The following is a 23155-nucleotide window of genomic DNA, read 5'->3' as shown; positions in this document are numbered from 1 at the left end:
GAAGGAAGGAAGGAAGGAAGGAAGGGAGGGAGGGAAGGAGAGAGGGAGGGAAGGAAGGAAGGGAGGGAGGGAAGGAAGGAAGGGAGGGAGGGAGGGAAGGGAGGGAGGGAGGGAGAGAGGGAGGGAGGGAGGGAAGGAAGGAAGGAGGGAAGGAGGGAAGGAGGGAAGGAGAGGAGGGAGGGAGGAAGGGAGGGAGGGAAGGAAGGGAGGGAGGGAGGGAGGGAGGGAGGGAAGGAAGGAAGGAGGGAAGGAGAGGAGGGAGGAGGAAGGGAGGAAGGGAGGAAGGGAGGAAGGAAGGAAAGGAGGGAGGGAGGGAAGGAAGGAAGAAGGGAAGGAGAGGAGGGAGGAGGAAGGGAGGAAGGGAGGAAGGGAGGAAGGAAGGAAAGGAGGGAGGGAGGGAAGGAAGGAAGAAGGGAAGGAAGGAAGGAGGGAGGGAGGCAGGGAGGGAGGGAAGGAAGGAAGGAGGGAGGGAGGCAGGGAGGGAGGCAGGGAGGGAGGGAGGAGGGAGGGAAGGAAGGAAGGAGGGAAGGAGGGAAGGAGGGAAGGAGGGAATGAGGGACACCCATCTGCTGGTTCACTTCCCAAATGCCCACCACTGGGTCGAGGCTAGGTCAAAGCCAGGGCTCTGGAATTCAGTCCAGGTCTCCCATGTCTGGCAGGGCCACAGGACCTGCGCCGTCACCTGCAGCCTCCCAGGGTGCCCATCAGCGGGAAGCTGGATTTGAAGTGGAACCAGGACTGGACCCCAGGTACTGCACACAGGATGCAGTCATCCCTAGGGGGACGCAGCCACGGTGCCAAGTGTGGCCCTGCTGCTTCTCTTTTCACCTGACAGGGTGGCTAGGACGTTAGCACGTCACTGTCCCTCTGCCCTATCAAAGAACTCTTCTGTAATCTCGGTCTGATAAGGACAAGGCGCCAGAAGGAAACCCAGTCACCACTCCGCCCCCCCGTTCTGCCGCTGTTGGCCCCATGGTGTCTGTCTGGGATGCGTGCACGGCACCAGAATAGAGCTGTCACAGCATGTGGACACCTCCGGGCTTGCCATCTGAAGTGTGTCTGCAGCCACGTCTTGACACCATTCTAGGTCTGATATCTGAAGATAAAGCGGAAGCCGTTCTATTTTCAACCAGAACTCCCCGAGCCCTGAGATCTCACAGGGTCGACCAGCACCCCACGGGGCCGGACATTCCCAGGCGGCTCGGCTCGCCTCCCAGCCAGGAGCGGTGTTTGCTTTTCCCTTTGCCTTTGTGTGGGTTTCCAGCCACTTCTGTCTTTTCCAAGGCTTCTGGGATGTTCTGAGAGAAGGGATAAAAGGTCTAAAAAACACATTTTGTTTCTGACTCAAGCTCTCCAACAATAGATACTTTGGGGGTACAGAAAGGCAAGGGAATGCTGAGTGGCGCTTCCAGCGGACCGGGTCCTACATACGCCGACACGGGAAGAGCTGATGAAAAGCAGGTGCAAAATGCCCATCATGTGACTCCATTTTGCAAGCAAATGCCAGTCCTGAGTCCGTGTGTGTGTGTGTGTGCGTGTGTGTGTAAGTGTTTAAGAGCATGTGTGTGGTGACATCCAAACCAGCAACGAGGGTGGGGGTCTAACTATAGCAATGTGGTGTTGTTTTCTTTCTGGGTGGGACAAGAGATACTGGGGAATACTTTGACTTGTTATCAAATATAACAACACACTACTTAATCATATATTATTCTATATTACGAGTCGAATGGTCACAATAGAATGTTCTGTGACCGAAAATGGAAGCTAACTAGGTTGTCCCCGCAGTGTGGGGCAGGCACTTGCTGTCTGGCAACGCCAGGAGTAAACATCATCTCAGGGCGCAGCAGCGTGCCGGCCTTCTCCTGCAGGTGCTCCCGCCTGTGCCGGGCTCCTCCTGCAGGTGCTCCCGCCTCTCCATCCTCACCGCCCAGGAGTCACGGAAAATGCCTATTAGGAGAAAACTAGGTAGATTTCAAACATTTTCTGCACCAAAATCAACTTCTCTTTGACTTCCGCTTCCACCCCCCTTTTTTAAGTACTGGGTCATTATTCTGTCCAATTTCATTAACACGACTCAGCTTGCACAGCGACCCAGAGGGGAAAGCCACCACCGCCATTGCTTCGCAGGCGCCCCGGCCAAGCAGCGATGACCTCGCCCCCAGACTCAGAGGCCGGACAGGAAAGCCGGTTCTCTGACGCTCTCCCCCACCCCAGAGCCGCCAGCGAGGAAGACAGCGGCGGGTGCAGGAAGAGCAGACAGGCGCCAGGTGGAGGGGGAGGCCGCACTGACCCGGCTGCCCGGGGGTCGCAGGCGGGGAGGCCGCACTGACCCCGCTGCCCGGGGGTCTCTCCGCTTCCTCTGGAGGCTGCGTCCCGGGCTGCGCTGGCTAAGCCGCGGGCCCCGCGGAGGCGGCTCGGGTTCTGCTCCCGTGGAGACACCGGGGCCCTCAGCAGCCGCGTGGGGGCCGCTCCCGGCGGCTCGGGTGGTGAGGAGCCGCACTGGGTGCCGCGCCGCCCGGCTCCTCTCCAACACTAGAGTCACGTTCACAGACACAGCCGCGCCTTCTGCGCAGCCGGCTGCGGGGAGCGCACGTGTGCGGGAGGGAGACGTCGAAGGGGAAACTGCTTTTCCGACCGCCTGCCCTCCGCGGAGTCATTCCCAGTAGAAAGCCAACAGGGCGGAGTGGTCAGTCACCCCTCCCCCACCCGCGGTGTCCCTTCCCATGGTCAGTCCCCACCTGGAGATTTGAAATGGAAAATTCCAGAAGCCAACAGCTCCTGTTTTAAGGTGCATGCTATTCTGTTATGTCTTTTATTCCAGTGGATTGTTACAACTGATCTATTACTGTCGTTACTCCCTCACTGTGCCTAGCTTATAAATTACACGTCATTACAGGTATGTGTGTCTAGGAAAAAGCATGGTGTTTTACAGGGTTAGGGCCAGTCCACGGGTTCAGGTGTCCACTGGGGGCCTTAGGCCATGTCCTCCACAGACAAAGGGGACCAGCATCGCCTCGGTTCTCCTCCCACCCTGCAGCCACACCCTTCTCCAGGCGATCTGGTGCGCGCTCCCTGGGCCAGCTGACCCGGCCAGCTGCTGCAGTGGGAGGCTGTGTCCCTCCACCTGACTCCTGACCCGGCAGGCACTGGGAGAATGGGCCCATATGAGCCTTAAGGAGGAAGACCACACAGCTGGGTCACCACTGTGAGAGCCACAGGAGCAAGCTTGGCGGAGACCAGAGCGGCCCATGGAGCCCAGCCAAAGCCACCTGCCCACAGACCCGACTCGTAAAGTAAGTGCACCCTTCTGTTGTGAGCCCACAGAGGCGTTGTGCTTGGGTGTTGTGCACTTACTATTGTGGCACTAGATTTATATGACACAGAGTATACACCAGACCCTCTTAGTGTGGAGGATGCATTCTAGAATGTTCCACAGGTGCCTGCCATGCAGAGGTATGAAACTCTATATGCTACATTTTTCCCTACATATACACACTTATGATAAGAGATTAACAACTAGTCATAAAATAGAAAAATTTTAACAATATATTACAATAAAATTTATTTAAAGCTTGTGAATTTTTTATTTCTGGAATTTTCCATTTAATATTTTCAGACCTCAGTTGACTGTGGGTAATTTAAACCATAGAAAATAAAAATCACAGGTAAGGGGGCACGCTGCCGTATCTGACTAGGCCACTGTGATGCCCTCCTTGGAGGAGTCTCTACTTGATTTTTAAAATAGCTCAAGCTGCCCAGCGTGGGAATCAGATAAATAAGTGTTGTTGGATTAAAATAACGAGGACAACAGCTAATAAAGCAGGGACCGGTGCTGCGGAGTAGCGGGTAAAGCCGTCACTAAAGCCGTCACCTGCAGTGCCAGCATCCCATATGGGTGCCAGTTCAAGTCCTGGCTGCTTTACTTCCGATCCAGCTCCCTGCTATGGCCTGGGAAAGCAGTAGAAGATGGACCAAGTGCTTGAGCCCCTGCATGGGAGACCTGGAAGAAGCGCCTGGCTCCTGGCTCTGGATCGGTGCAGCTCTGGCTGTTGTGGCCATATAGGGAATAAACCACTGATAGAAGACCTCCTCCCCACACCTCTGCCTCTAACTCTGCCTTTGAAATAAATAAATAAATCTTAAAAAAAAAAAAAGTAAAGGAAAACGTTTAACCTGTGGTGGTCGCAGAGTAGCAATCTCAGCACCTACCGAGCCGCTTAGCGAGGACGTCGGGGTTGTTAGTGAAGCTGCAGAGACGGGGGCTGGCTTCACAGCAGGTGCAGGAGGAGCTGTGCTGGGAGCCACATCCGTCAGCCGGTCCCTGCGAGGGACGCGGGGGCAGAGGCTGCCCCGTCTCTGCCTGGGGGAGGAGCCCAGGTGAGCGTGAGCGGGTTCCCGAGGCCTGGGCGGAAGGGGAGGCAGCCACTTGGCCTTGAAGCACAGCACAGCCTGGTGCTTTGTGGCAGCGCCTGCCAACCTCGTGTGTCTGGGATCAGTGAGAGCAGAGCAGTGCCCGCTGGGAACCTGCTGCCTCGCATTTGGGGAGGGCAGGAGCCGACCCCGGTCTTGTTGACATCGCCCTGCGCCTGGCTGCCAGGCACCCCCGCCCTGTGACCCTGGCCTCCCGTTGCGACATGGGACAGGGGAGCTGCTGGGTCCTGCTGTCTTGGACGCTGTGTGCAGCAGAGGCCTTCCGTGGGGCTTGTGGTTGAGGTCTGCCCACTTCCATAGAAGGCTAAGTGGCCGCCCTCACTCAGAAAACAGCACGAGGCAGGCGAGCAGGCGGACTGGGTGTGTAGGGGTTCGAAGCCAGGACGGGGCTCCAGCCCGTGGAGCCCGCAGAGCCCCTCGGGAAATGCAACTGCAGAGCAGTGGTGGCTCCAAGCCAAATGAGTAAAAGTTTAAACAAAAGTGTGTGTGGTGGTGCTAGGGAGCGGCAGGGCAGTCAACCTACACTGTTACAATGTCAGTGTAACTAAGACCCCATCTTCGGCGACTGCTTTATCCTAACAGGATTGCGGAGCCCAGCAAAGTGGTAGGAACCCAATCTCGATGTAACAGTTTTTCTCTGGAAGTGAGTTAAAAGTCTTGCACCGCCACCCATCCATCCATCCACCCACCCATCACCTGTAAGTCATTACTCTTGCTTTCCCACCACAGCAGACCCGAGCAAACTCAGCAGGAGGCAGTCGCTGCCCCGCCACCCTCTTGGCACAGCTCACACTCCTGCGGCACCGGCATCAAAGGTGGATAATCTCTGCAAGAGCCGGAAGACAGCACCGCTCTGCCCCAGAGGAAGGTGGCACCCTGCGTGGGGACGCTGGCCCTCCACTCACCTCAGCAGGGCACCACACACCCTGTCCCCTTTGAGACAGCCCACGTGACCCTCTCCCTCCTACCTGCTCCCCAGTTTTGTTATCCACCTGCCCCCTTCTCCCTGCTCCCGCGAGCACACTGATGACAGAGCAGTACTTACATCGAAGGTGCTCAGTCATCCACAGAGTCTGCCCCCCCCAGCAGTACTTAGAACAAAAGTGCTGAGTCATCACAGATCCTGCTCCCTCTCAGTCGAGGCGTTCGAAAGTCAGGCGTGAAAGCCGCCTCGTGGGTTTGCAGGGAAGGCAGAGCCCAGCGTCGTCTGTGCCTGCGAAGCGGTCTCTCTTCATCTTTCGGGCTTTGCGGTGTAGCAGTCAGAGTCCCGGGCTGCTGGCCACTGCGCCGCCACTCCACTGGGAAGGGATGGCCGCCCTTCTCACGGCGCCCCTCTTAGTAGCAGACCAGGGAGCTGGACGGGCTGATGGAGGAGACAACTGGAGGTGTTGGGACTTGAATAATGGCATCACTTAAAGGTAAAGAGGCAGCCAGGTAACTTCCACCCCCAGTTCCCAGACCAGCCACAGGGAGGCAGAGCCGTTAGGGCCCGGCTGCGCTCTGCGAGGCGTGCTAAACTTCCTGGAAATGGAATAGGATGGAGGACTGCATGCTTTCCAGGACTTTCTGGAAGGGTGGAAGGATGCACTGGGTACGCTCCCCTTGAGGGAGGTGCTGGGGCTGCGGTGGGGGCCTTTTCAAGTGAGTCTGGTCTGTTTGCCTGAGCAGGGGCTCTGGGTTGAAGGCCGAGCTGGATCACCGCCCTCCACCCAGGGAGCCTCCTGTCCTGCCCCTCCCCACAGGGCCTTCAAAACGTCCATGCAAAAGCAGACTTAAAAGGTGAATTTACTTTGGTGCAGAAAGTTTGAAATCCTTGCTTCGCATTTTCCTAATTTGCATTTCCCGTGCACTTTTTCTCACAGCCCCCTCCTTGGAAGCTGCCCCACTCTCATGTTGGAAATGAGTCCCACTGCTGGGCACACCTGCAGGCCCTGAGCCTCTGAGTGCCCAGAATGGCTGAAAAATCAGCATCAGGACCCAGTGGAGGCAGGCAATCAACCCGTGCAGGTCAGAGGGAGCCACAAGACATGTGCTCCGAGGAGCAGGCCAAAGGCACAGGGCGGCGGCCAGCTGCTGCAGCAGCTGTCTCCAGGCCAGCAGCCTCCCAGGGCTCTCCCTGTGTGCAGGCACCCAGAGGGACAACAATGAGGAAAGCGGTTATTAAACAGGTCCTGGCCATGTTAGAGAAGCTGCCATCTTGCTTCCTGAGTTGTCACTTGGGAGCTGATGGACAGCAGGCTGTCTGCGGGGTGGGGTGTGCAGGTGAGGGGCTGGCTTCCTGGACGGGAAGCCGCCAGCTGCAGGACACAGTTCTGTGTTCACGAGGCCTGGCCGTTGTCCACCCCCTCTTTGCAAACCAGGTATCTTCAAAACATCCATGGGACGGGCATACCATGCAAAAACAGCCCCAAAGTCAGCTTACCTTCTAATCTCATTTTCATGAGCTCTCGAAGTCCCTTTCGTACGGAATTTTCTTGGCCGACAAGGACAGCCAGAGATGGCAGCATGGGTAGCGTTTGAAACCCCTCACCAGCTTGGACCAGTGGAAGCACAGAGAGGTCATCCATGCCTGACGGACAGAGAAAACGATTTCTCGGGCCACGGGGGGGAGGGGCCAGAACACAGCGGCAGCCAGCGAAGTCCCCAGAGCTCAGACACGGGAGCTCTGTGACCCCCGGCTGAGCAGCGGCTGGATTTCCGCGGGGCGCATTAGGGTGCGTTAGGATTTGAGTTGCACTGGACACTTGCCTGAAAAAAGGGGTCCGTGGGCTGAGTGCCCTCCTGTCCCCCGAGGCTGAGCCAGGCCTCCCACAGCAAGCCGCTCAGCACACTCTGTGCACTCACAGGCCCGTGGTCCCTGGAGAAACTCGCTCCTGTTCTCGTGCAGCGAGCTGCGAGAGGACCGGGAACACGAGGTGGCTCCTGATGGCCAGCAGATGTCTGAACAGCACCCAGCTGGCAGCCTGCGCCTGCCTTCCAATCTGTTTTCCATTCCAGAGGCGCGTGGGCCGAGAGACCCTTCACGGAGCTGCGGGCGGCGTGCCGGGAGCTGGAGGCGAGCGGTTTTCTCCTGGCGGCTGACACCTCGCCTCCTGGCTGTTGGCTGCACACACTCCAGCTCCTGCATCTGGGTTCCAAGAACACAGAGTGTGGGGCTCTTCGGGGCCCGGCCATCTTCTGTTTGTTCCCTCCGGGCTCGCTCACCGGCGGGCGCTTCCTTCCCATAGTTACTGGGGCCCCAGAACTTCAGGAAATCCCAGTAGCGTATGGACTGTGTTCTCATCAGAGCCAGGTCCCAGAAAGGGGATGACCAGGGCCGGCTGCCCCAGGGCAGGCCCTTGAGTTTCCAGGATGTAACATTTATAGAAGGATTCTTGGTTCTCCCAAAACCCTGCCTTATCCTCCCATCCCACCCTCCTCCACATCCTTGCACTCACATCACCGTCCACACAGCAGATCTGCCCCAAACGGGAGCCTCTCTTGATTCTTTGTTCCCCACTGGAGTGGGTCCTGGCATGGCTCCCTTCAACACAGACGTGGAAGAGGGTGCCCTCCCCTCCTATGCACGGTCACCCGCTCCGCTGCACCTCTGGCTGACTGCACACCCATCTTTTAGACGGAGCCAAGAAGAGCCTCCAACTCCGCGCCTCCTCTGCTCCCCCGCACTCAGACCTCCCGCACCTCCGGGATCTTTCCTGGTCTAAAGCCTTCCCACCTGGCTGCAGGAGGCTCCTGCTCATTCCCTCGGGTCCCTGAGTCTCTGCTCACTACTCCCTGCACCCCCAGCGGCAGTCTCATGGTTGCCTAGTTATGTGCTTTAGTGCTCATTATTTATCTCGCAGCCTGACTGTATGATCCTGCCCACCGCTGTGTTTCCAGTGCCTGGCCCCAGGTCTTGCTCCAGGAACATGTAACAGACAAGGGGATGGATTCGGGCTTCGAGGACTGGACCAAAGTCTGCAGAAAAGTCACTAATTCCCAGAGTGGAACCAAACTGAACCCAGACTTAGTTAAAAAAAAAAAGAAAGAAAAAAACTCAGGCAAATGGCAATTTTTTGACAGGCAGAGTGGACAGAGAGAGAGAGAGAGAGAAACAGAGAGAGAGACAGAGAGAAATGTCTTCCTTCTTCTGTTGGTTCACCCTGCAATGGCCGCTGCGGCCGGTGCACCGCGCTGATCCGAAGCCAGGAGCCAGGTGCTTCTCCTGGTCTCCCATGCGGGTGCAGGGCCCAAGCACTTGGGCCATCCTCCACTGCCTTCCCGGGCCACAGCAGAGAGCTGGACTGGAAGAGGGGCAACCGGGACAGAATCTGGTGCCCCAACAGGGACTAGAACCCAGTGTGCCGGAGCCTCAGGCGGAGGATTAGCCTAGTGAGCCACGGCGCCGGCCACAAATGTCAATTTAATAAATATCTATGGGGGTGGACTTTTGGCCTGGCGATTAAGATGCCTACATCCCACATCAGAGTGCCTGGGTTTCATTCCAGACTCTGACCCCAGATTTGGCTTCCTGCTAGTGCACACCCTGGGAAGCAGAGATGGCTTAATTAACTGGGAGACCTGGATTGAGTTCCTTGCTCCTGGCTTCCACCTGGCCCCACCTATTTCAGGCATTTGCAGAGTGAACCAGCAGATGGGAGCTCTGTCTAATATTCAGTATTTTTGCCTTTCTAATTAGTTAAAAATAAATAAGTATCTTTGGGAGGCCTCTCATGTGAGACAGAGCCATGACTAAGAGACGTGGAGCACACAGGACAAAGGGTGGGAGGAACAACATGTGCACCTGTAATGATGACATGAGAAGCAGAGGTGTGCCCAGAGCGCACGCAAGGAGCATCAGATGCAGGCTCAGGGTCCAGGGGGCAGGGGCCGCCCTCCTGGGAGTCTTCTGTAATCTCTCCAGCTGGAGAAGATGGAATCACGAACTTCTGACTCTCCAAGAAGAGCTGCCGGTTCGGGTGCCCACCATCATGCACCAGGCATTGCTCCAGGGCCTTTGCGTCCGGGGCTCCCAGCCCTGTGGACGTGACTATACAACAAATGGGAAAGGAGTGCTGGGCCCTGAGGCCGCTGTGCTAGGGCAGGTTCCCGGGGAAGCGGCCAAGGTAGAGATGTGCACAGAGGTGCCCTAAAAACCAACCCCGGGGCGGAATGGAACAGCAGGGCCAGGCAGGGAGGAGTTGGACAGGCAAGTGGCGGGGGGGGGGGGGGGGGTCAAAGTTCCTCTGAACTGAGGCAGGGGGTTGGATTTTGTGTCCCAAATGGAGCAGGTCTGGTGGGGGGGGGGGGGAGCCGGGTTAAGGTCAGCAGCAGGTGTCCCGGGTGGGGCCCTGAGCCGCCTCTCTTCCTGTCTCCCATCCCTTGCTGTGACATCACTGCAGCTCACAGCTGGACACGCTGTCTGGGTGACCGAGATTTATAGCCGCAGCCTCCGCCCGTCCTGCATGCTCCAGACTCACATGCAGTCTTCATCCATCATCTTCCCCGAGCCTTCCCAGAACGAGCTCCCAGCCTCGCCTGCCTTCCTGTCCCAGGGAAGGGCTCCTCCATTCTTCCAGCTGCTTAAGCTAGAGCCTGCCGGCCACGACCTCGGCGTCACCCTCACGCCCCCAGCCACACAGCCCTGCACTGCCAGGCTCGCTCCCTCCAGAGCAAGGCCCCTGGCTGTTCTGGAACCACCCTGAACGGCCTGCAGTTCCCTCCCTCAGCTCCCGCAGGCTGCGCTCGGACGCCTCCGCTGAAGGCCCCATCTCCATTGCAGCTCTCAGTCTCCACCCCTCCTGGATTTTATCAGCATGCGTGTGTCCTGTCCTGCTTGGTGATGGCAGGGACGTGTATACTCACCATTGTTTCCTTGGGACCTGGAACAGAGCCCCTGCCCGGTGCGCCTCAGGGCGTTTGCTGACCCGCTGAAGGCAGGAAGCAGTGGAGAGGGTGCTAGAGGTGGCTCTGTGTTGTTCCAAGAGATGTCCTTGCCACCACGCCACACTCCTTCCCGCAAAGCCAGCTCCCTCCAGACCACGGAGAGGCCATGCACAGGCCCCAGGGGGTCAGAAGTGATTCCCAAGTGGGACAGACTTGTTTCTCGGGGTGCTCCAAGGGTGAAACCCTGACCTTGCCAGCTGGTGCTGCCCGGATGTGATTTACTGGCTGTCTGCACTATTGTTTGGGTTCATGGCTGAGGTGGGGAAACCTGAGCAGTGCCCAATGTCAAGACCTGCAGGTGTTTCATTAAAATAGCCCAGCCTGCCTTCTGCCTGGGCTGGGGACCACCTTACCCATGCCCTGACACTTTTCAGAGTTTGTCGTTAGAGGAAACCTGCAGAAAGAAGTAAGGCCGCATTTAATTTAGAGTGACAGGTGAGTGTGTCCATCGACAGCAGTTAGGTGGGGTCCTCTGTATATTACAGAGCCAGCATGCGGCAAAGGACAGGGCGCTGAGCTTGGAGCGAGAAACCCAAGGCCAGGCTTCTCCTGGTTTTCACTAAGCAGTTGCTTGTGTGTGACCTTGAGCAAAACCTGCATTCTGTCTTCATTGCCTGCTACACAGTGAGGAACTTGAGACTAATGAGTGCTGGTGAGCTCGTATGCTCTGGGTTGAATTCAGCCTGCACGTGATTTCTTTGGGCCTTGGTGGCTTTGAAGACACAATCTGGGGGCCAGCGCTGTGGCATAGCGGGTAAAGCTGCCACCTGCAGTGCTGGCATCCACATGGGCTCCAGTTCAAGTCCCGATTGCTCCACGTCCAGTCCAGCTCTCTGCTGTGGCCTGGGAAAGCAGTGGAGGATGGCCCAGGTCCTTGGGTCCCTGCACCCCCATGGGAGACCAGGAGGAAGCTCCTGGCTCCTGGCTTCAGATTGGCACAGCTCTGGCCATTGCAGCCAACTGGGGAGTGAACCAGCGGATGGAAGACCTCTCTCTCTCCCTCTGCCTTTCAAATAAATAAATAAATCTTTAAAATAATTGGTTTGGGTGAAAACGCAGAATTCCCTCGAGTGCTGGGACTAGAGCAGTAAAAAGCAGCACCGTGGGCATGAGCTGGCATGGAGAAGCCCGAGCGGGTTTGGATGAGACATTGACCGTGTGGATGGCAGACAAGGGCCTTGCAAAGCAGGGTATGGGATACAACCTGTTGCAGAGGCGCGAAGAAAGAGGAGCCTCGTTCTTGAGCTCAAATGGTTAAGACCATGCAAGAAGGAACCGAAGCCACCCAAGGACACGAGGCAGAGCAGCCCAAGAGAAGGACTGAGCACTACAAAGAACGAGCTCTGGTCAGCTCAACTTCCTCCACGTGGAGGAGCCCAGCTCGGACTACTCTGAGCCAAGTGACACGTCTTTTCTTCTTTCGTTTAGTTGACAGATAAAAATTGTATACATTTATGGTATATAATATGATTTTTAAGATTTATTTATTTTTTAAGATTTATTTATTTGAAAGACAGAATTACAGAGAGGCAGAAGCAGAGGGAGAAAGAGGTCTTCCATCTGCTGGTTCACTCCCCAGAGAACCATAATGACCAGAGTTGCGCTGATCCAACGCCAGGAGCCAGGAGCTTCTTCCCAGTCTCCCATGCAGGCACAGGGGCTCAGGGACTGGGCCATCTTTCACTGCTTTCCCAGGCCATAGCAGAGAGCAGAATAGGAAGTGGGGCAACCAGGACTTGAACCGGTGCCCATACGGGATGCCAGCACTGCAGGTGGTGGCTTTACCCACTACGGACACCACAGTGCCAGCCCCAGGATGTTTTGATATACAGGTATACACTGTGGATGGATCAGTCATGCTGATGTTTATCACCTCACATACTTACCGTTCTTTTGGGAGAGGGAAGAGAAGGTGGGAGGGCTGGTATGGGGGGAAGAACCACTATATGCCTAAAGTTGTAGTTAGGAAATTTGTACTCATTAAATAAAAGGTTTCTTAAAAAAATAAAGTATATTGAAATTTAAAAAAGCTCTCCTCTCAGCGATCTTCAGGTGCACAATGTGTGTGTTGTTATGACATGGCCAACGTGGTGTCCTGGATGTCTTGGGCACGTTCCTCCCTAATGAAACGTTGCAGCCTTTGGCCGGCAGCTCCACAAGCCCCCACAAGTCCACCTTTGTAGTCCACAAAGCAGCACTAAGAATTCAGACCTTGCGACTGCAGACCCCAGGTTGTGGATCTCAGCCTTAGGATTTAGCAGCTGCCCACTCTGAGACCCTCACAGGCCCTGCCCTCGAGGTCTCCCGTGCCCACCAGGCCCCAGGAAGTCAGGTGGTCAGTCCAGTCTTCGGCATGGTCCCTGATACCACTGTCAGGCCCAGGATGGGGCCTTGAGAATCTGGCCCCATTCTCCACTCCTAGCCCCACACGCCTGTGGCAAAGTCCAAATTAAACAAAGGGAGAATTTCTAAAACTTGGATCATGAAGAGGGATCCGTTAATGGGGGCAGGGGGCGAGGTTTCAGGGAGCTGTTCTCAGCATACCCAAGCGTAGGTTGAGTTAAATTGTAACTCAGGGCTTGTGCTGCCCTGTTGGTGCTATGTTACTCCAAGATATTCCAAGACATTTGGGGTAGGAAGAGGTTTGGCAGGAAGCAAAGCGCTTATAATGGGAAAAACAGAACATTTTCTTTTTGTGAGGATAACGTTTTCACCATGTATTTTCCAAATCAGCTTCTAAGGCATATGCCCTTTAGCTGCGCTACAGTTCTCTTCTAAGGGGCTGGAGTTAAGGATGGGAGGCGGCTCGTTCTCCTCACTCCAGTCCAAGCAACAATGCCAGTCCCCTTGGGGTCAAGGACGTGGGTACCTCAGACCAAGATAGGACCACTCTGTCTCAGGAGGTTAAGTGCATCCACAGCAGGGTCCCCGGAGCCCACCTGGGAAGGGTCTCTGCCGTGGGAGTGGAGAAGCAGAGCTCACAGCAGCCACGGTCCTCTTTCTGGATCTCCTCCGGCCTGCAGGAAAGTACAGGACAGGGGTGAGTCCTGCAGCCAGGGGAGCCTGGTGCTTCTGGGAACGCCTCACACAGGTGTCTAGGAAGCCAGGAAGAGGCGGCAGGGCTCACTCCAACCACCTGTGGGCCCCGCACCCTCAGCGCCAGTGGGGGTCCCTGTGTGGGCATGGGAGGGGTGCAGGGAAGGACCAAAGGGTGGGCCTGCTGCCTTGGCCACCCGAGTTTCCTTTTTCAAGCAGAAGAGCCATCTCATTATCTGGACCCCTTCCTGGCGTGGTCATTTTTCCTTAAGTTACCACGTTAATTGCTTTGTTTCTGAAGTCAGTATTATTTTTCTGACCCAGTTAAGGCAAGCAGGCTTCGCGTCACTCCTCCAAGCCTCAGCACGTGGAAAACACATTATCACTGTGCTCTCTGCAGCAGATGGGACCCTCCCCTCCGCTCTCCACACCCACACCCTGCCCGAGCTCCGTTCTCTCGCTCCTCTCGCTTGGTCCAGTCGCTGGATGGAAGTTGGACTTGGTGATGTGCATTCCTTTTACAGACTCACAAAGCATTAAAATACAAGTTTCCTTTGCTCTTTGGGCCATTTTCAAAAGGAAAACTTCTAAATAGCCCTTCTACAGAAGTCACCAAAAAGACAGAAAACAGGAAATTAAACGAATGACTGAGAAAGTCTGCATATGATTCTAATTTTGTCCTTCCAACTAATGAAGATAATATGTATGAAATATAACACAACACTATTAAAACAGCAAGGCAATGGTCATAGTTTTCCCTATAATTGATTTAGTAACAGAATTCATACTGCAAATTTTTTTTCTGTTAACACTTGTGAAGAAAATGACATTTATTTCTCATAAAAAGAAAGAATTTATATGATGAAATAAACTTTTAAAAAGTTTCTTGTGACCTTGTTAAATCGATTATGTGTCTTTAATTTTTAGAAGATGTACAAAAGAGAAAGAACAATTAGAAATACGTTTCAACCAAATCATATTGATTAAAATGCTGCTGCTTAATCAAAACGCACTCTTTTCTTAGTCATAGCTACAGGCATGAACGCAAGCAAGCAAATGATGATGAGCACGAGAAAATAATAATGAAATCCTAGCACAGGGTTGGAAGAACTCAATTGGAAGAACTTTGATTTGTGGTAAATACAAGCAACCAAAATAATTAGATGATTAAAACCAGCATCTGGGGTGACTGACAGGTAACTGATAACTCCTAGACCTCCACTTACTAGCTGCCCAGGGCGCTGCGGCTCTTTGGCCACTGCTGTCTCTGTTCACATCACAAGAGGACTCCTTCCTTCAACTCCTGGAGCTCACAGTAGTCTCCCCCACGCCTTGTGGAGCAAGGCCATGCATCACCTTGTGTTACAGGCTAACTGTCCAGCAGGCACACCCCTGCCTCCCCTCCCCGTCACTGGCTGCACGGACACGCACGTTGGAGCTGGCAGATAGCTGGGCTTTGCTGTTACTTAAGACACACCTTAGGGAGGCTCCCAGAACAAGGATTCTCTGCTCCCAGACCCCTCCCGGTAAGGAGTGGAGTCAGCGATGCTCATGTAGGATTGCCAAGGTTAAGCAAGACCGACTTCATTACTGGTTTTCTGAAAAAGAAGTTAACTTGGTTTTGCAAACTCTGGTCAGCAGATCCTTAACTATAATTATTGGATGGGGTCTACCCATGTAGAATTCTTTCTAACAAGTACTCAGGACGTAAAAAGCAGAATCATGGAGACTGTGGGATCCATTGCCTTCCCGTTGGAAGGAGAAATGTGCAATTTTCCCACACCATTATAGAGGTTTCTATGGTGCGATGCTGCTGTTACAGTTTGGATACTAGTTTGGCTTTTCCCCAAAGGCATGTATGTTGGAGAATGGGTCTTCAAGTCTCCTGTTAATGGCTAACAGATTAAGGGTGGAAGTTTAATCCACTTGTGGTGGCCAAAGGTGGGACCTTTGGGATGCCTGGATTGAATTAGGTTGCTGAGGTGGCGGCCCCAGAGTAAAACCCTAGTGGCTCTGTAAAGGACCACTCACATGGAGGGCGAGGCTGCCCCGCCTCCCTCCACTTCTGGTTCACCACGTGATCACATGTTCCACCATCCTCCACCTTCAAAGGCCATGGACCAATTTCAGACTGGGAACCTCCACAACTGTGAGCCAAAACAAAGCTTCCTTCATCGGCAGCTCCTCTCCAGTACCTGTGACGATGACAGAAAGGTTAACACAGCCATGCAACAACGGAAATGCTGTTGTGTTTGCTGACCTATGGACATGTTCATGGTCTTTGTTGAGTGGAGTGTGAAGTAATACATACAACATAAATGACTTTTTCTAAGAAGTAAGCCATTTCTATTCCATAGCCAGCTTCTATTTCCAGCCCCCACTCTGCAGAGGGAGGCAGTCTATTTGTGATGCCTTCTCTGCAGGGATCTGGCTCCAGGTTCCCAGAGGCTTAGCAGTCATAGTGGCACAAGGCCAGGCGGGAGACATCTGGTTTCTTGTCTTCGGCTGCACAGGCTTCTGCTGGTTTGTCTTGGTCGTTGGGTCCACACCGGCCATCTTCTTCATGGCAGCCACAGGGGACCTGAAGTCCAGCATCCTTGGTTCCTTTCACACATGGGATGTGCCCAACTTGCCCCTTCACCAAGGTGGGCTGCACAGGAGCTTGGGGTGCTGCGTTGGACCCATTTCCAGGTGAGAAAGCCGTGCCTCCCAGCCTCTGTGGCACCAGAGGGCACATGAGGAAGAGACACCAGGTCTCTCTCACCCTCCCAAACCTACCAGGCGGCCTCGTTATGCTGTCTTCCTTGAGGCCCTTTCTGGAGGTGGATGGGGCAGAGCCTTTTGTGGACACGACTGTGTGTGCCTCTGACCCTTCTCTCTCCCACCTGAGGGAAACCTGATCTAATCTGGGAAGAGGGTCTGGAAAAACAACTTTTCATTGCACAGAATTCTAGATCTTTCTCAAACTGTTAAATAGATAGGGTTCCCATCTGTGTAGATGGCAAGCTCATGCCACTGTTTTATAAAATGGTTAATGGAAGAAGAAGCAGCAAGCAAGAGGGAGTTTGAAAAACTTGAGGAGCAGAGATCTGAAGTTAGTGGAGAGAACGATGCTGGAGTGAGACTGCAAACAGACACAGGACTATCAGTGCTGGAGGAAGCGGGGGTGACCTCAGCACTGGGGTCTCTGCTCTACCAAGCCCCCTGCCTCTGCCAAACCATCACACCCTGTTTTGCTGCAAGTTCGTCTCTAAATTTCCAGGGTTCTGACAGGTCTGGATGATGGTCAAGGGCACATTTCCTGAGTGAGTCAGCTGACCCCTCACAGGCTGCAGAAAGGTCACACAGCCATGGTCTTTGCCTTACTTCCAAGATGTAGATGGGTTTTCCTGCAAAGGACGCAGGTTTTTTTCTGTCCTGAGTCCTTCAGGACTCAGACTGTTGAAATGTCAAAGCTAAGATTGGATTCTTGTTCTTGGCGCTTCTGCCTTCATAACCCTTCTTTCCTGGACCCAGGGAAGAACAGTTCTCAACCAGGCTGGGGAAGGCCAAGAACTCAACCAAACCTCTAGGGATTCTACTGGAACTGGGCGTGTTGATGGAGCGACAGGCCCAGTGAACACCCAGAGCCAGGGAACTGAGTACCTGTCTGTTTTCTGAAGGCTGACTACGGAGACTCCCAGCCCCTCCCACATTCAGAACCGGAGTGCGGGCACTCAGAACTGCACCCCCTCCGAAGGCAAAGGGAAGCAAAGCTTGGGCTATTTGGTCTGTGCAGAGGAAAGTCCAGGAGCAAGGTCTTCCCGGCAGTGGCCACCCAGCCCGCCCCACAGCCCTGTGGAGGCCCGCAAGCCAGGCTGCTATTCCAAGCTCCAAATGGCCCCTCAGCCCTCCACCCTCAGTCACGAGCAGTCAGTTGGACTGCTCAGACCACACACCTGAGCAGTCTTCAATATGGAAGATGGAGATGCAAACAAGGAAAAGCAACGTGGAGGAAGTCGGGAAAAGAACACTGAAGAAACACACAAGTCTGCGTAATGTCATCCGAAAGCTGAGCGAAGACCCTGCATCCATGAATTAAGGACCGGATGCTACATGCCCCCCCAACACGCTTGCACACGTGCACAGAGACACACATGGGGGCATTCAGAGGGGAAAGGAGTGACTGGAAGTGACGGATGTGACAGCACAACAAAGACAACGTCGTTAGGAGGGATGGAGGCTCATGTCGAACACCTGCCCGGAGAAGGTAAAGAAACACACGTCGGGGTCGGGGAGGAAGTAAAAGGATTTATTTAGGTTGGGGGTCCCCAAAGGCCAAACAATAGAAATTCGAGAAAGAAAAAAAAATAGACAAAACAGAAGGAAGGAAACTTAAGTGAGAGGATTCAAGAAAATCTCCCCCTTTCTCTCTGTCTCTCTCTCTCTCACTGTCCACTCTGCCTGTCAAAAAAAAAAAAAATTAAAAAAAAAAAAAAAGGCCAGCACCGTGGCTCACTAGGCTAATCCTCTGCCTTGCGGTGCCGGCACACCGGGTTCTAGTCCCGGTCGGGGTGCCAGATTCTGTCCCGATTGCCCCTCTTCTAGGCCAGCTCTCTGCTGTGGCCCGGGAGTGCAGTGGAGGATGGCCCATGTGCTTGGGCCTGCACCCCATGGGAGACCAGGAGAAGCACCTGGCTCCTGCCTTCGGATCAGCATGGTGCGCCGGCCGCAGCGCACTGGCAGCGGCGGCCATTGGAGGGTGAACCAACGGCAAAGGAAGACCTTTCTCTCTGTCTCTCTCTCTCACTGTCCACTCTGCCTGTCAAAAAAAAAAAAAAAAAAAAAATCTCCCAGAGGCAGGTGCTGTGGCATAGTAGGCTAAGCCTCTGCCTGTGGCACTGCATCCCACATGGGCACCAGTTCGAGTCCTGGCTGCATTTCTTCTGATCCAGCTCTATGCTATGACCTGGGAAAGCAGTAGAGGATGCCCCAAGTCCTTGGGCCCCTGCACCGACATGGGAGACCCAGAAGAAGCTCCTTGCTCCTGGCTTCGGATCAGCCCAGCTCCAGCTGTTGCGGCCACTTGGGGAGTAGACCAGCAGGAGGAAGACCTTTCTCTCTGTCTCCCCCTCCCTCTCCCTGTAACTCTGCCTCTTGAATAAATAAATAAAATCTTAAAAAAGAATAAATAAAGAAAATCTCCCAGGGGCCAGCGTCATGTTGTAGCAGGTTAAGCTACCACTTACATCAGAATGCTGGTTTCAGTCCCAGCTGCTCCACTTCCAATACCAGGCCACTGCTAATGTACCAGGGAAAGCAGTGGAAGACGGCCCAAGTATTCAGGCCCCTGCACCCATGTGAGAGATGTGAATGGAATTCCTGGCTCCTGGTGTAGGCGTGGCCCAGCCCCAGATGCTGTGGCCATTTGGGAAGTCAACCAGTGAATGGAAGGACGATCTCTCTTTTTCTCCCTCTGTCCCTCTGTAAACTTACCTTTCAAATAAATAAATAAATAGTTGACATAAATAAAGAAAAAGGAAGAAGAAATAAAAAGAAAGACTGAATCTACCTTCTATGTATTTTTGGGGGAATCTACCAGAAGATGTGCTATCCCAAAAAAAGGATCAAACTTAGCAAGAGTAAGACTTGGTGTAAAGGAAATTCAAACTCCAGCCTGGGCGAGAGACACAGGATCTTGAGGATGGCGGTGACACAGGCCCAGGCTGGCAGGGGTACACTGGAGGTGGAGGCCACCAGCCCGAAACACAGCAGAGAGGCCCAGGAGACAGGCGTGCTGCCCCGACTGTCATCTGTGTCCCCCCACGTCCCTAAACACGGGATTCCAGTCGGAAAGAAGACCTGAAATCAAGGAGGCATCGAGTCCCAGGCAGGAGAGCGGCCAAGGGACTCCACCACCTCCTGAGGACCGCCCTCCTCACTCCTGCCTCGGCCCTGAGGTTGGAGGACTGAGACGTGCTGATCCCAGCAGGCCCTCCGGCAACATCAACTGACCATAAATCCCAGGGCCCAGCTCTATCACATCCTCTGCTCGTCCATCCTGATGCCAACACCACAGCGTCGGGATCACTTTTAGCTTTGTAGTAAGTTTTAAAATCAGGATACATAGGCCGGTGCCGCAGCTCACTAGGCTAGTCCTCTGCCTGCCAGGTCCCCAGGTTCTAGTCCTGGTTTGGGTGCCGGATTCTGTCCCAGTTGCCCCTCTTCCAGTCCAGCTCTCCATTGTGGCCCGGGAGTGCAGTGGAGGATGGCCCAGGTCCCTGGGCCCTGCACCCACATGGGAGACCAGGAGAAGCACCTGGCTCCTGGCTTCAGATAGGCGCAGCACACCAGCCGCAACGCACCAGCTGTAGTGGCCACTTGGGGGAGGGAACCAATGGAAAAAGGAAGATCTTTCTCTCTCTCTGTCTCTCTCTCTCTAATTCTGCCTGTCAAAAAAAAAAAAAATTTCAGGATACATATGCTCCTTAGCTTTGCAAGTTACTGCAAACCAGATAATGATTTTCAGAGTTCTTTGCTAATTTTGGTCAGAAGTTTCCTCGCTTGTATGGAAGAGCAGGTATTGAAAGTTTGCTCCACTATCTGAGAGTCACTCTGACTCTGAGTATTTTCAGAATTAACTGAAGCAGCCACACCATCACCCCTGGTATCCGCAGGAACTGGCTCCACGACCTCCCCCGGGTACTGTTAGCCCCTTATGTAAGACGGTGTAGTATTTGCGTAGAACCTGGGCACATCCCCTGACACACTTCAAATCATCCCTGGAGTTCTACATCCCCATGCAATGTAAGCACCATGCAAATAGCTGTCAGCCTGTATTGTTTAGGGAAAATGAGGAGAAAAAAATAAGCAATGTTCATTTTTGGTGCAAGCACGATTTTTTCTTCTGATTATTTTTGACCTGTGGTTGGTTGAATCCACAGATGTGGAACGCCCTGGAAGTGGAGGGCGGCTGTCCTTGTCACCCACCACAAACAGCTACAGGCTGATTTTGAGGTTAACCTCAATTATCCCTTTAAACGAGGAGATGGTGAAATCCTTGGCTGTGGTTAGGGAAGGATGCGCTGTTCTCATGTAGGTTTTCACCATGCTCTGGCTCACTCACTGGGCCTTTGGACATCTGCCCATTTTCTGTGCATGTTACAGGGAATTGAATTGGGGGATTTTTATGTAAGAATACTTATAATCATCACTTTATAATGCTTATAATTGTAGAGTCTCCTCTGAAATTTCTTAAGGTTTATAATCTTTTCAACTCCAAAGTCAAATAAACTACTACTCTGATTATTAAGGAAGTCTACTCATTGTAAATAAAAACAAAACAGGAAAATCACCTGTAACTCCACCTAGAAGTAGAACAGCTGGTGAAGTTGGCCAGATACCCACCCAGGCTGTCTTTCCTGACAAGTCAGTGTGTTTACAGGTACAGATAGAGAGGCACACACGCACAGACACATATGTAAAATTAAAATGAGAATGTGTTGTGCATGTTTTTTGCTACTTGCTCTTTTATTCATTTGTGTGTTGTAGTCACAAATAACACAGATCTACTTGCTTACTATTTCATTTGTGGGAATATGTCATCAACTGCCTCACCATTGTATTAATGAAGATTTAGTTATTTATTTATTTGAAAGGCAGAGTTACAGAGAGAGAGGGAGAGACAAATGAGAAAGAGATTTTCCATCTGCTGGTTCACTCCCCAGATGGCTGCAACAGCCAGGGCTGGGCCAGGCCAAAGCCAGGAGCCAGGAGCCAGGAGCTCCATATTAGTCCCCAACGTGGGTGGCAGGGACCCAAGTACTTGGCCCATCATCTGCTGCTTTCCCAGGCTCATGAACAGGAAGCTGGCTTGGGAGCAGAGCAGCCAGGACTCAAGCCAGCACAGGGAGAGGCTTGACCTGCTGTGCCACAACACGTGACCCAACAGGCTATGAGCAGGTGCACTGCGTTTGGGTTTGTAACATGAAGACTCTCTGTGCCTGTCCAGTTACCACCATCTTCCAAATCCCTAGAAAGAGAACTCATGGGTTGAAGGAAATGCCTGTGTAACACCTTGATCCTCAGTGCCAAGGTTCCATCCAGAAGGTGGCTCCAACTTACGTGAACCGTGATCATGTCAGTTCTCCAACACTGGGCACTGCCCGTCTTCCACATCTGTAATTGGCGGAGAAAGCTCATCTCATCATTTTTATTTGCATTTTTGATTTCTAGAAGTGGTGACTGCATTTCCACTTTTCCTTGACTATTTGTTACAATGCTATGTCACCCGTCTGTGTGCTCCATCCTGTCTGTAGGGCATCCACCTTTTCTTCTTGATTTCTAGAACTCTGTACGTTGCGGATGTTTACTTGTTGCTCTCCGTAATGCACACAGATCCCAGGTAACATAGTTGCACAAAGCTAGTCTATAATGCAGCCTTTCACCACCAGGTGTGTGCAGTTCTGGAATGTTCTACGCAGGCTCTGGGAATGTTTGCTCACTGCCCTGACTGTGTTTCTGTCAGTGAATAGCACTGTGCTCTGCATCTGTGTGTTTCCTTCCATCCTGAGGGGTTACGTGACGATATGTAGGAATCGATGACCTTGAACCTCTGGTATAAAACAACGAGTTCTAGATTTAATACTCCTCTGAAAACAAATTTCATTCCCCAGCGTGTGCAGAAGCACTGGCCTGGACCAGCATTGTGTGGTCTACAGGTTAGGCTGCTGCCTGCAATACTGCCATCCCACGTGAGTTCCAGTTCCAGTCTTGGCTGCTCAGCTTCTGATCCAGCTCCCTGCTAAGGCACCCAGGACAGCAGCAGTGGCCCAAGCACTTGTGTCCCTGCCACCCACATGAGAGCCCTGGATGGAGTTCCTGGCTCCTGGCTTCCGCCTGGCCAAGCCAGGAGCTACTTGCCCAAGCAGCTACTTGGGAAGTAAACCAGAGGATGGAAAACCTCTTTTTCTCTCTGTCTTTCCTTCTCTCTGTACCTCTGCCTTTCAAATAAATAAATAAATCTTCAGCAATAGACTCTGGAGACGGGTGATGACATATCCCCACGTATGGAGTAACAGTTAATGTGTAGGTGTGTTATTTGTGACTACAACACATGGATGAGTAAGCAGTAAAACTCAAATAAATAAATCAGTCTTTAAAAAGAGACAGAAACACTGGCCCGATGATTGTTCTTCCACATTGTGACGTCAGGACGTGCCCTGGCCACGCATGGAGATGCGCCCTTTACCTGCATCACGTCTGCTGTCACATGAGCCGAATCCACACAGAGTCTTCGTAGGTCCCCCGGTGCTTGGCTGTCCCAGCGGCTCCCGGAGTCCAGCCACTTCCTTCCTCCCCAGGGCGCTCCGGGCTCACATTTCTAATGGGCTGTTCCTCCATTCTTCCTCCTCCCCCTATTTCAATAAAAAGAGCAATATTTTTTTAACTGCACAGCAATGCTTCCTTATTATAGAACTTTACATAATGCATAAAAGTTTTTAAAATCATGTAACATAAAGAAATACAAAGATAAAAGAAAAAAATTCTCTGTAATTTCACCACCCAGAGATCATTGCACCAATAAACGGTTCTGCTGGGATCTCCTGGTGGTTTTGCTGTCCAAGATTCTAGACGTTAGGAAACACACACAGACACAAGTGTGTCTGCACGTCTGTCTGAATGAAATCGAATCATAATATTATACAATTCCTGTTTTAGTTAGAAATAAATGTCTGGGGCTGGCGCTGTGGCATAGCAGGTAAAGGCAGCACCTGTAGTGCCA

The 23155-nt window shown here is 53.1% G+C and overlaps 2 long non-coding RNA genes across 2 annotated transcripts in view; both read right to left on the bottom strand.

The window, feature by feature from the left end:
* Nucleotides 1-1694: 1694 nt before the first annotated feature.
* On the bottom strand, nt 1695-7000 carry LOC138845122 (uncharacterized). Its single transcript, XR_016220350.1, has 3 exons — nt 6854-7000; nt 5477-5794; nt 1695-1947 (listed from the first exon to the last, which is right to left on the bottom strand). It is a non-coding gene; the product is annotated as an uncharacterized LOC138845122 (long non-coding RNA).
* A 5355-nt stretch (nt 7001-12355) lies between these two features.
* The window catches only part of LOC138845121 (uncharacterized), a 64311-nt gene continuing 53511 nt past the window's right edge, over nt 12356-23155 (bottom strand). Inside the window, exons 3-4 of the long non-coding RNA XR_016220349.1 lie at nt 22622-22787; nt 12356-13373 (exon numbers count right to left, since the gene is read on the bottom strand). This is a non-coding gene — a long non-coding RNA (uncharacterized LOC138845121). The remainder of the gene's footprint in view (nt 13374-22621; nt 22788-23155) is intronic.

Source organism: Oryctolagus cuniculus, chromosome 14 (genome assembly GCF_051225735.1).
Source record: "Oryctolagus cuniculus isolate XC-2025 breed Fujian yellow rabbit chromosome 14, ASM5122573v1, whole genome shotgun sequence".
In the NCBI taxonomy this organism is placed as follows: domain Eukaryota; kingdom Metazoa; phylum Chordata; class Mammalia; order Lagomorpha; family Leporidae; genus Oryctolagus; species Oryctolagus cuniculus.
The sequence above is the reverse complement of the archived record's forward strand: the minus strand, read 5'-3'. Positions and strand labels throughout refer to the sequence as shown.